We start from the raw sequence: 12,789 nt of genomic DNA on the forward strand, positions 1-12,789 counted from the left end.
TCTTTGGCAGGCTGTTGGCCCAGGGCCATTAAAATGGACAACTCTTGAGAATGAGATTGGTTAAGAAGAAGAACTGCAGGCATAAAATTAGGGCACGACCTTGGAAAAAGCTAAACTAGAACTGAGTAGACTCCAAGTCCTCTAGGACTAAGAGACAACAACTTGTTAATTGTTTCAAAGTTGATCTTGATTCTGGAATGAGGCAGAGATCATCTGGTGGCTGCAGTGTATCTTTTACTCATCTGTTAGATGAACAAAGAAGGTGACCTTTGGTCCTCCCTTTGGGAGGCAGGACCCAAAGACTCAAAGTTGCTGGGATGTGTTTGACTTGATTGTAACAGCCCATGTTCCTAAAAAAGGAAAAAAAGGAAGCAACAGATGGAACCAAGGGTGGTCGGCGGTCTGTAATCTCTCTTGAAACCATCCCATCTGTTGAGCCACCATTGCTGAAGCCACATGAAAGTACTTCCATTTTAATCCAAATGTTCAGCCAACAGTTAAATAGCCACCATATCCCAGAGTTTTATATTCATTCATTCGATAGGCATTTATATACCAGGCACTGGAAGAGATGTAAGTCATATAAGGATGGGAGGCCGGGCGCGGTGGCTTATGCCTGTAATTCCAGCACTTTGGGAGGCCAAGGCAGGTGAATCACAAGGTCAAGAGAGCGAAACCATCCTGGCCAACATGGTGAAACCCCATCTCTACTAAAAAATACAAAAAATTAGCTGGGCATGGTGGTGCGCGCCTGCATTCCCAGCTATTTGGGAGGCGGAGGCTGGAGGATCACTTGAACCCAGGAGGCGGAGGTTGCAGTGAGCCAAGATTGCGTCACAGCACTCCAGCCTGGCAACAGAGAGAGACTCCATCTTAAACACACACACACACACACACACACACACACACACACACACACACAACGAAATAACAACAAAACAAGATGGGAGAGGGCAGAGAGCACTTTCACTGATTTTCTTTGATTTACTCATCACAACAGTCTAATGAGGCTGAATGGATAATGCTCCCATTTTATAGGAGGTGAACAAACTTCACAGAGATGACTAAAATTTGCTCAGAGTATTAGGAGAGTATAGTATAAGCAGGGATCAAATTCTTATCTTCTGAAAACAATGATAAAAACTAATATCATTGAACACTTACAGTGTGCAAATGCACCGACTTAGGTGCTTTACGCGTACAGTATCACATCTAATTCTTACGGCAATCCTACAAAGTAGTTGCTATTTTTATGCTACCCAGCTTAGAGATGAGCAAACAGAGGCACAGAAAAGTTAATGTTTGCTGAACACATGCTCCCTTAGGCAGAGGGAGAGTGGAGCCAGCATCACACTCAACCAGCATAGCTAAGCCTGCTGGTGCTGTCAGCTACTGAGGGAATTGGGCTGTGAGTTTCAGTTTCTTTTTGTGAGGAGCGTATGAGCCCTGATTTATTTGCAATCTCTTGATTCCAAGCATGCGTTCAGCAAACATTTATGTTCCAGGCACACTTTCCGCTTGTCCTCAGAAGTGTTCCTTTTTCGGTTGTGATCACTGTGTAGCCTGGGTGACAGGGATGACGTTGTAGGGTGGGGGATCGGCTTGTGGATGACTTAGTGCTTTTTTGTGGGAGTTCTAGAAGGCGCTAGTGGTGGTCACAGTGACTCCCACTGCTGTCGCTGCACCCCTAATGTTTTTCTAGGCACTTGGTCTGTGTTGGGCACTGTGATAAGCAGCTGGAAAGCATTAACTCATTTAATCCGTACAACCTCCTTATTAGGTAACTACGTATATTATGCCCGTTTTACAGACAAGGGTCTGAGGTGTCTCTCCTCAGAGACTAAGCTAGTGACAGTCACTCAGCAAATAAATAGCAAAACTAGAGCATCTGGCAAGACAAAGGCCTTCCCTTCCCCACCTCTCGGGCAGGCTGGTTGGTCTGGCCTTCCACAGGAGCATAGCTCTGTAGGCTGTAGCCCTCTCCTGGAAGCACAGCCCGGTCGGTTCTCCTGTGGGACTCCCTGCGCAGCCTACAGCCCTGCCTGCTCATGACGACCCTGGGCAAGGGCTGTCCGGTGGTTTGGCCAAGGCCTCCCTGGAAGAGCCACAGTCTAGGGGCTGCTCTTGCGCCTTCTGCCTGATTCCCTCAGGGAGACACATGTGCCGGCCAGGGCAGGAGAAGGCAGGCACAAGTATGTTAATCTCCAAGTGAGTAACTTGGTTTACTTGTAACTACACAAGTGGACCATTTTTCTGGTTTTATTCACTCGAAAGAAAGAAAGAAAGAGAGGGAGGGAGGGAGGAAGGAAGGAAGGAAGGAAGGAAGGAAGGAAAGAAAAGAAAGAAAGAAAAGAAAGAAAAGAAAGAAAGGAAAGAAAAAGAGAAAGAGGAGGAGAGGGGAGGGGAGACGAGAGGAGAGGGCAGGGGAGAGGAGAGGAGAGGAGAGGGCATAACTTGCTGGGCGCGGAGGCTCACACCTGTAATCCCAGCACTCTGGGAGGCCGAGGCAGGCGGATCACCTGAAGTCGGGAGTTCAAGACCACCCTGATCAACATGGAGAAAGCTCGTCTCTACCAAAAATAAAAATTTAGCCAGGCGTGGTGATGCATTCCTGTGATCTCAGCTACTCAGGAGGCAGAGGCGGGAGAATCCCTTGAACCCGGGAGGCGGAGGTTGCAGTGAGCTGAGATAGCGCCATTGCACTCCAGTCTGGGTGACAAGAGTGAAACTCTGTCTCAAAAACAACAACAACAAAACTCAGGGGCTGTTGGTAGAAAAGGCAGGGGGCGAGGCAGGCGCTTCAATGTTTTAAATGTGTTAGACCCTAGGCAGTGAGGTTGCTGCCGTCACCCCGAGTGATGGTCTGCAGAGGACGGTTTCGGTTTCTCCCGGGCCTAACAGGCGTAGGCGAGGCGGGGAGAGCGGCAGGCAGTCACGGCGGCCCTGGGTCAGGTGGGAGGGTTGGGCTAAGGCCTCCCAGCCCAGGGCGGGCTGCTCGGAGACAACCTGCTCAGCTCAGAGCTCAGAACTGATGGGCAGATCCTACTTCACCTGGACTCCTCTAGTGCCCCCAACCCAAAACGCTGCCTGGCCTTTGCCACCCACAGAACCCAAAAGGACAAGAGGAGACGGGGCTGGGCCTGAGAACTGGGGTGTCGGACTCGGAGGCAGCTGCGAGGACCGACAGAGCAGGCGGCCCGCTCCTGTGTCCTAGCTGAGGCTGAGGTCCAGGGCTGGGCCGAGACAGCCTTGGTCTGAGGCCCCAGAGGAGGGCTGGTTGCATGAGCAAACCTCTCAGAATGGGACAGCGGCAAAGTCCCCGTTCCTCATTTGGTGGGGCAAGAGCTGGCAGGACACATTCTCCCTGGGGAGGGGAGCGGAAGGATCTGGGGCAGAGGTGGCAGCTGGTGCCAAGTTCGTGGGAGGGAAGCTGCACTGAGAGGAGTAGGAGGGGAGGAGCCACTCCAGGCCTGGCCACCGACAGTCCCCGATGTGGAAGGTCATCCAGTGGACTTTTCTAGCCTTTGTTTGTGAAGAACTAAGAACTGGACAGCTTGTCACTCGGGGCACATCACTGGAGCATGTGACACAACTCAGGAAACAGGGAAGTTCAACAAGTTTAGGTTTCCAAAATCCAGACAGCCTGAGCTTTGGATAATGGATTTATGTCTGGGACACTGAGCACTTAGTCCAGCACTCTGGGACACCGAGGCGGGCGGATCACTAGGTCAGGAGTTGGAGACCAGCCTGGCCAGCATGGCGAAACCCCGTCTCTACTAAAAATACAAAAAATGAGCCGGGCGTGGTGAAGCATGCCTGTAATCCCAGCTACTCGGGAGGTTGAGGCAGGAGAATCATTTGAACCCAGGAGGCGGAGGTTGCAGTGAGCCAAGATTGTGCCGCTGCATTCCATCCTTTGCAAGAGAGTGAAACTCCGTCTCAAAAAAAAAAAAAAAATCACTCAAAACACTTGAAGCTCCAGGCTGGGGTTTTCTCATTAGCTAATCCTTCGCTTATTCCCGAGTTATTAAGATACATAGATTAATAGGTATGATTATGAGATCAATAGACATAGAGATAGATATTTGTATTATTTTTCTGCATATAAAAATAATATGTGTTTTAGAAAATTACAAAGATGTACAAAGTCACAGACGGGAAAATTTAGAATCACCCATAAATTTAGAGAGAACTGCTAGAAAGATTTTTGGTATTTAGCCCTCTGGGATGAACTTTAGCATTTGCACAAATACCTATAAATACATGAACACATATTTATACATTATTTTTACAAAAGGAGTTGTACAATACAAACTTCACTTAATATATTTTGAACATTGCTAAGTTTTTATTTTATATCATTATGTTTAAATGGCTGTTTTAGTAGTCCATCGGATGGATGGATGGACAGTAATTTTAAAAATTAATTTGCTATTGTGGGACACAGGTTGTCTCCACTTTTTCACTATTAGAAACAAGCCTGAACTGTACATCCTTATAGAAAACCTCTCCACATTCTGTTTTATAATGAGTGCATAGTTAGTTGTTGGGGGGACCTTTGAATTTCTGAATCATATGTTAGAAGAATTATGATTTGCCTGTGGGAGCTTTGCTGCCTGCAGGAGTCAGGGCTGGGATCTTGGAGCCAATGGAGTGACATGGCAACTTCACAAATTAACCAAATTTTTTTTTTTATGTTGAAAAGATATATATATATATATATTTAGAATTAGGCAGCTGGACTCAGTTTAGATGATCCCAATTTTGTTGGCAACATCCAAAGCATCGTAATCAGGAGCCAGTCAAACATATGCCTTTTTCTCTCCATCAGGCCGAATCAGGGTGTTGACCTTGGCCACATCAATGTCATAGAGCTTCTTCACAGCCTGTTTAATCTGGTGCTTGTTGGCTTTAACATCCACAGTGAACACAAGTGTGTTTGTGTCTTCTATCTTCTTCATGGCAGACTCAGTGGTCAGCGGAAACTTGATGATAGCATAGTGGTCAAGCTTGTTTCTCCTGGGGGCGCTCTCCCGAGGATATTTGGGCTGCCTCCGGAGTCGCAGTGTCTTAGGCCACTGGAAGGTGGGTGACGTGCGGATCTTCTTTTTTTTTGTGGCTGTGGACACCTTTCCACACTGCCTTCTTGGCCTTTAAAGCCTTCGCTTTGGCTTCGGCTTTAGGAGGGGCAGGAGCTTCCTTCTTCGCTTTCGGCGCCATCTTGTGAAAAGCCCAAATTTTTATTTGGATTAATAAAACAATGTCCAGAAGAGAAAGTGTCAGGCCCTGACTGGAGAACTGTGAAAAGTTATCATCAGATAACTATAACAGGGGAATTGGCAAATGGGAGTTTGTTTAGAGAAGGACACAGGGTGGTGGAGGGTTCTTCGAGGGCCCTCAGAGCACTTCCAAGTTTGTAGACTGGGGGGTGCCCTTTTGGCCACAAAATGTGTGGATTTGAGCTTTTTCAGTCATAAAGGACCAAAACGTTGAAGATGGAATGCCAGCAACTGATTCAGTTGAAGCCCTGCAGCTTTCTGTAAAAGAACTCTAGAGGGCAAGTGTGATGACCCCACGTTCATCACAGGCCAAGGTTTTGTCTTGTCCATCATCCTTAGTGCCTGGCTTCCATCTTGATGATTACCTCATGGTTGTATGTGACAGCTGGGCTCCAGACATCCCTAGCCATCACATCTTTGTCTCAGGCAGTGCTGTTATTCACGCAGAATGCATAGGTTTGGCCAATTAGTTGTTTTAACATCAATGTACTTCTGAACAGCTGGGCAAAGAGCCACTGCCTCTTGGCTTGCCTGATCGTCTCGAAGATCCAGCCACTAAAGAGTTAACACAGGCTCCAGCAGGACCCTCCAGGATTGCTCAGCCCTAAGGCTGATGTCCATTGGAATGGTTGAACCTGATCAGAATCACCCCCATATCCAGCTAGGGAGGCAGAAAGGGCAAGCAAAAGGCTCACTTCCCAGGGGAGTTGGTCTCTTTGGCAGAGCCTTTCCTAGAAGACCTCCATCAGCTTTCATTTAAGGTTCTTTGACTGCCACACCTGAAATGCAAGCTGGGAAATGTAGTTCTGTGCTAATAAGGTGTCCTATATTTCCAACTATTTAAGGTTCTTTCTCTAAGGAAGCAGGGGTGTTGAGCAGGCAATCATTGGCCCTTTCTCAGGAGAGCAAACTCTATGGTAGCTACAGTGGAAGAGGCTCAACCCCTCACACTTTAGTGTGAATAACGTCTCAAATTAAGTCAGCAACATATTGGGGGAAGATAATTCTTCTTCCCCATTACAGTTGCTGACCGTGTGTGTGTGTGTGTGTGTGTGTGTGTGTGTGTGTGTGTGGTTTGGGAAGGAGAAGGGTGGATGGAGGGGCAGGGATTATACAGTTGGGATGTTGGATCTCCAGAAAGAAAAGAAGGAACAGATTCCTATTTCTGGTTGTCAGGGAAAAACATGACACTTCCCTCTGCTGAGACCAACTGCCTTAAGAAAACCCCTCCTTTAAATAAAAACAAACCCCTGTTTAGAACAAGAATAGATAAATAAAATAAAAACGAAACCTTCCCCCAAAGCTGGTAGAAGTTTAAATTGGAAGGCAATTTGGCAGTATTCAGCAAAACAGAAAATTCACACACTGTTTGACCTAGCAAATCCACTTCCTGGAGTCTACCCTAAGAAATATTCATTTGCCTGTGTGAAGATGTGAGCACAAAGATGTTGATTGTAGAGCGGTTTTAAAAGGGGCAAAATTAGAAACCACATGAATATCTATCAATAGGGGATTTGTTGAACGAAATTAGGATATATCCATTCTGAAGAATTAAAAGAACGAAGCAGGCTTGTTGTATCATCATAGGAAAAAATCTACAAAATATAGTTCAAGGAAAATATGCAAATTGAATAACAATTGGAATGCAAATTTAGTATATTACTGTAAAAAAAGTGTATACATATATATGCCAGTATATAAAAGGGAACTAGCAGAGGGCCTCACATTGCTGATAGTGGGAAGGTAGTAGGGGCGAATGTTGAAGGAACTTAGAAGCTTTGTTCTATATACTGCTTAACTCTTTCAATCAAAATGTATTCATGAATTATTTATGCAATTAAAAAACTCATGTTGACAAACTGTAGAGTCTGTTGGAGCAGGCAGCTGGAGAGACACATTGGGAGTGGTAGGTAAAAGACTGTTGCATTTTCAGTACAGCATAAAAATAATGTAATACTAAAATGAATGTCAATAAACCTATGATAACATAAATAACACAGCAAACTTATATAGTTCTTGTTATGAAGATGGACAGTTCTAGACACACTACATACATTCATTTATTTAATCTTCATGATAACTCAATGAGATTCATGTTATTATTAAATATTATTATTTCTCTTTGACAAATTAAGAAACCAAGGCACAGGGAGGTGAAGTAAGTTGCCTGTTTTAGGCTGTTTTTGCATTGCTATAAAGAAATACCTGAGAGCGAGTAATGTATAAAGAAAAGAGGTTTGCTTGGCTCATGGTTCTGCAGGCTGTACAGGAAGCATGGCGCTGGCATCTGCTCAGTTTCTGGGAAGGTCTCAGGAAGCTTCCAATCATGGCAGGGGTGGAAGGGGAGCAGGCACATCACGTGGCCAGAGCAGGAGCAAGAGAGACAGGGTGGGGAGGAGGTGCCACACATTTTTAAATGACCAGATTGCAGGGGAACTCACTATCATGAAGCCAACACCAAGCCATGAGGGATCCACCCCCATGATCCAAACACCTTCCACCAGGACCCCCCTCTGCCCAGCATTGGGCATTCCAAGTCGACAGGAGATTTGGGTGGGGACAGATATCCAAAGTACATCATTGCCTAAGGTCACATTGCTGCTACGAGACAGAATAGGGAATCTAACCCAGGTGTTCTGACTGTGGGGCTCATGCTCTTAACCCCATTCAGTGCAGCCTGTGTGCAATGGTGGCATTGCCTGTAGTTTACAGAGCAAATTCACGTACATCATCACATTTGTTTCTCAGAGGGGTTACTGTCTGCCCCTCTGTGCCCAGCCCAAGGCTAGCTGCCTTACAGTTCAGCCCGTTCACGCTGAACTGTTCACCCCTCGTGACTCATTCCCTCCACCATGCCCACTGACGACTGTTCATTACTCTTCATGGTCTCCATGACACAGATGAAGAAACAGGCTCAGAGACTTTATAGCATTTTCTCAGATTCTCATGGCTGGCGTCTCAATTTGGGATTCCCCCAGAGCAGATGAACAAGGATTTAGTTGCAGGTGGCTTATTCGGGAGGGAATGGGGGTGTGAGCATTAGCGCAGCATGGGAGGAAAGCCAGTCACGTGTGTTGAGGACAGTCATACTGTGGGACCTGGGCTTTGTCCTGCTGAGGACCTGCTGAGATAATGCAGAACAGACCACCGAGGGCTGGGGGGCGTGGGGTCTTCATTATTGCATGAGGGGTTCTCCTCAACACTTCTAGTTTGTCCTAGGGGAGGACCAGATGCATTTCTGGGGCCAAAGAAAACCCCAGGGGGAGGTGCAGGAAGCTGCTAGCTTGTCCTGGGACTGCCGGCAGTGGGTTGCAGGGATGTAGACGACCATTAAAGTTGATAAATGGAGCAGAATCAAGATTTGAACTCAAGACCCTCTTGCCTTGTCATCCACCGACCCATCTGAGGTGTGCAGAGCATGGCTCTGGAAACTGAGTCCAAGAGGGAGTTCCCTGGCTGCTTTCCTAGTCTGAACCCTTTTGAGAAGGGGAGGATTAACTGAGGGGAAGAGAAAACCTTGAAAAAACTGCTTTGCAGCAGCCAACATGGTCCCTGGCTCTTTTTCTAATTCCTTATACTCGCCTTTGGGCTTGCTTTTTCCTTTAGGTCTTTACTGCATCGTTCCAGAGAGACCTTCTGTGCTGCACACTACAGTTGCACTCCCCCCATGCCACTTAGCACTCACCATTGCCCAGCATAGGAAGTGCTTTATGTCTCCCTCTTGATTCTCGCTTTCTCCTGTGTTGGAGCATAAACTGGACAGAGGTAAGACGTGTTTGCTGCTCTATCCCCAGCACCTAGCACATGCCTGCCATGTGGAGGGCTTCCAATAAGCATTTGCTGGTGGAATGATGAAGAAGGAAGGGGCACTGGGGAGGGGGTAAGGATCTCCATGGAGAGCAGCATGGTAGGGGATGGTAGAGACAGGGGGTAAAAGGATGAGAGGGACCCTCTCCAAACAAACCTGATCTTAATCTATTTTTATTGAAAGCCTGTGGTCCCCAGACCCTCCTTCTACTCTGGCCCTGCCTTCCTGACCGGGAGAGCAGCCTTGCTGGCCTGGGTGGAGGATGGCATGGGTTTGGGGTTTGGGAGGCCTGGAGTTGCCTCTCTGGTGTGCAGAAAGGGAGGGAAGACAGTTGCCAGCTGCAGTGCCCAAGAGCAGGGAGCAGGTGCCTTGGCAGCTGGGCCTTGACACAGGCAGCAGAAGCTTCCTGCTGGAGCCACAGCTTGGCCTTGCAGCCTAGGAAAGACTGGATAAAAAGTGAGGTCTCTGTCGCTGTGCAGTTGGGCCGTGGGTTGCTCAGCCAGATGGGAGTTTAATTGGCATTTCCTGCTCCCATGCAGGTCTTGGCTCTCTGGGGTCATGGTCTAGCTTCTGACCCCCCACAACCCCTGAGACAGGAGCATCTTTTCCCATGAGGACCCTAAGATCCTTTATAGCTTCAGATCGCCACATGCTTCCTTGCCGCAGCCTTCTCTCACTGCCTATCCTGGTCCCTGGGAGTGCCGTTCCCTTAAAAACTCACCAATAGCTGCTTTTTGTTGAGCAGCTTCCAAGGTGCCAGGCCCTGTGCTAAGGGATTCCTGCCCATCTCCGCCCTTCACCGTCAAACTCCCTGTGAGACTGATACTGTTATGTTTCCCATTTTGCACGTGGATACGAATGATTGCAATCATTTGTTGAGGGTTTTCCACATGCCAGGTACTGTCCTAAGCACTTCATATCTGTGACAGATTGTGTTCTTGTTCCCGAGCCTTTGCTGCCCCTCCCAGTGGGGCCATCATGCGCTCCACCCTGTTGACAACATGTGTGACTTGTTTGGCGAATGGAATGGAATTGGAAGTGACATGCTTCTGAGTAGAAGCTCCAAGAGCCACTGCAGTTCTGCCTGTCTTCCCTCCACATCAGCCCCGCCTGGCGCAGATAGGGGCGGGTTCATCTGTCTGCTTCCCAGAGTACAGACAGGCAGCCAAGCCACACTGAACATGGAACGGGAGCAGGACATCAACCTTTGTTGTTGTAAGCCACTATGATTTGAGGGTTGTTTGCAGCATAATCTATCGAAAGCTGGTGGACACAACCTGCATTACCACATCTAATCCTAAGAATAACCCTGGAGGGTAGGTATTCATATACCCATTTTCAACGTTAATACTATAACTCTTCTAAATCCTGGAGGAGGAGTCTGTACGGCTCAGCCTCTATGTAGAGTCAACTTTAAAGAAACACAGGACAAGAGCCAAACTAATTACAAGGGAATTTTATTCTTACATCTTTAGAAAAAAGAGTCCAAATGTAGCTCTCAATTGAATTCCCTCTGCCCTCCCAACCACTTTTCTTTCACCCCCAGCTGCTCCCCAGCCTGACACAAATGTCCCCGACTTCTCCCCCATCTGAGCTCCTTATTGCTTTTCTCTCCTCCTTCCCTCACCAAAGCAGACCTTTTTTTTTTTTTTTTTTTTTCCATTTACAAAAAGCTTGGATACTCCTTCTCTGGAGAACTCAATATCTGCTGGTTTTTAGGATAGGCAGGTTTTGCACCCCCTGCAGAGCCTCCCTTCCACACCACTGCACCAGGGTCCAGCCCCCAACATCCCCTAGGACAGACTAGATGACTTGGTCAGCTCTGATCCCAGCTAGCAAGAATCTTCTGCTGAAATAAGAAAGAAGGGGGAAATCGAGCTGGTAGAATTCTCACTGATGGGCAGTGGGAGGGAGGGGCAAAGGCTGTGTCAACCCCACGTTAATATTTGCCCTGTTACAGTAGTAATAATAGTCACTAATATTTATTATGCATTTATGTTCCAGACACTATGCTAAGCCTTTTTTTTGTTGTTGTTGTTTTTTTGAGATGGAGTCTTGCTGTGTTGCCCAGGCTGGAATGCAATGGCACGATCTCGGCTCACTGTAACTTCCACCTCTTGGGTTCAAGTGATTCTACTGCCTCAGCCTTCTGAGCAGCTGGGATTACAAGGGTGTGCCACCATGCCAGGCTAATTTTTATATTTTTAGTAGAGATGGGGTTTCACCATGTTGGCCAGACTGGTCTCACTCCTGATCTCAGTTGATCCACCTGCCTCGGCCTCTCAAAGTGCTGGGATTACAGGTGTGAGCCACCGCACCTGGCCACTAAGCCTTTTATGTACGTTTATGTCATTTATTCCTTATTGAAACCCTGTGAGATAATGAAAGTCCCCTTTTAGAGATGAGGAAGTTGAAGCATAAAGACATTGAGAAATTTGCCCAAGGATCTAAGCTAAGAAGTGATAGAACCGAGGTTCAGATCCGGTTCTGAATCCGTGGCCTCAGTCTGTCACCCCTGTGCTGACCTGTGCTGATGCAGTTGGCTCAGAGCTCCAGTGGCTTCCCAGAGCCCCTGGGGCACATTGCTAGCCCCTGAGCATGCCTGGGAGCCCTCTAGGCTGGTCCCTGCATATTTCACAGGCTTGGTCCCTCTCACTTCGTCCATCAACTCCACGGCCATTCACTTCTCTCAACATCCCCGAGGTGCCTTGCTGTGTTTCCCTTTGGGGTCCAGATCTGCATGAGGACACCTGTCTGTCCAGCCTGTCAGTCTCCCTGGTTAAGGGACCCTGATCTTTCAGACCACAGCTTTCTTCACCTCCTCTGGGCTCTCCTGCCGACAGCTGTGCTCTCATGCTCCTTGCTGACTGTCCTCAGTGTTTCTCCAGCTGCATGTGTGCCCAGGGCATAGCACAGGCCTAAGACAGAGTGTATGCTGAGTTCATATTTGTGTAGTGAATGGATGACTGCTGTTTGGTGTTCAATTTGTGTTAAATGGATTATTTTGTTACTCTACTGGATGATATTTCCTGGCTCATGGTTCCAGGCCACATCTGTGGTGTGCACTGTCTTCCTTCTGGCCTGGTGTTGTGGTTTGGCTGTGTCCCCACCCAAATCTCATTTTGAATTGCAGTTCCCATAATCCCCACGTGTCGTGGGAGGGACCTAGTGGGAGGTAATTTAATCGTGGGGGCAGCTACGCTTATGCTGTTCTTGTGATAGTGAGTGAGTTCTCATGAGATCTGATGGTTTTATAAGGGGCTTTTCCCCCTTTTGCTCGGCACTTTGCTGTTGCCATGTGAAGAAGGACGTGTCTGCAAGTTTCCTGAGGCCTCCCCAGCCATGCTGAACTGTGAGTCAGTTAAACCTCTTTCCTTCATAAATTACCCACTCTTGGTACGTCTTTATCAGCAGCATGAGAACAGACAAATAACACCTGGTACTTGACCTTTTCATTTTTGCCACATGTGATTTTCTGCCTTTATCACCTCCAAGCAGACCCGTTTTTTTTCCCATTAACAAAAGTCTTGGATATCCCTTGTCTGGAGGAACTTGGTATCTTCTTTTCAATTTTTTTTTTTTTCCAGGATAAACAGGTTTCATACACCCTGAGATAATTTATCAAGAAGCCTTCCTTCCACACCCATTGACCCAGGCAGGGTCCAGCACCCCCAGTGTCTGGATGAGTCCCCAGCCCAGAGA

General features: G+C 47.5%; 1 pseudogene; it reads right to left on the minus strand.

Moving 5' to 3' along the window:
• Nucleotides 1-4,683: 4,683 nt before the first annotated feature.
• Nucleotides 4,684-5,227, minus strand: LOC111540506 (annotated as a pseudogene).
• Between the last annotated feature and the right edge of the window lie 7,562 nt (nt 5,228-12,789).

Source organism: Piliocolobus tephrosceles, chromosome X (assembly GCF_002776525.5).
Source record: "Piliocolobus tephrosceles isolate RC106 chromosome X, ASM277652v3, whole genome shotgun sequence".
NCBI classification, from domain to species: Eukaryota; Metazoa; Chordata; class Mammalia; order Primates; family Cercopithecidae; genus Piliocolobus; species Piliocolobus tephrosceles.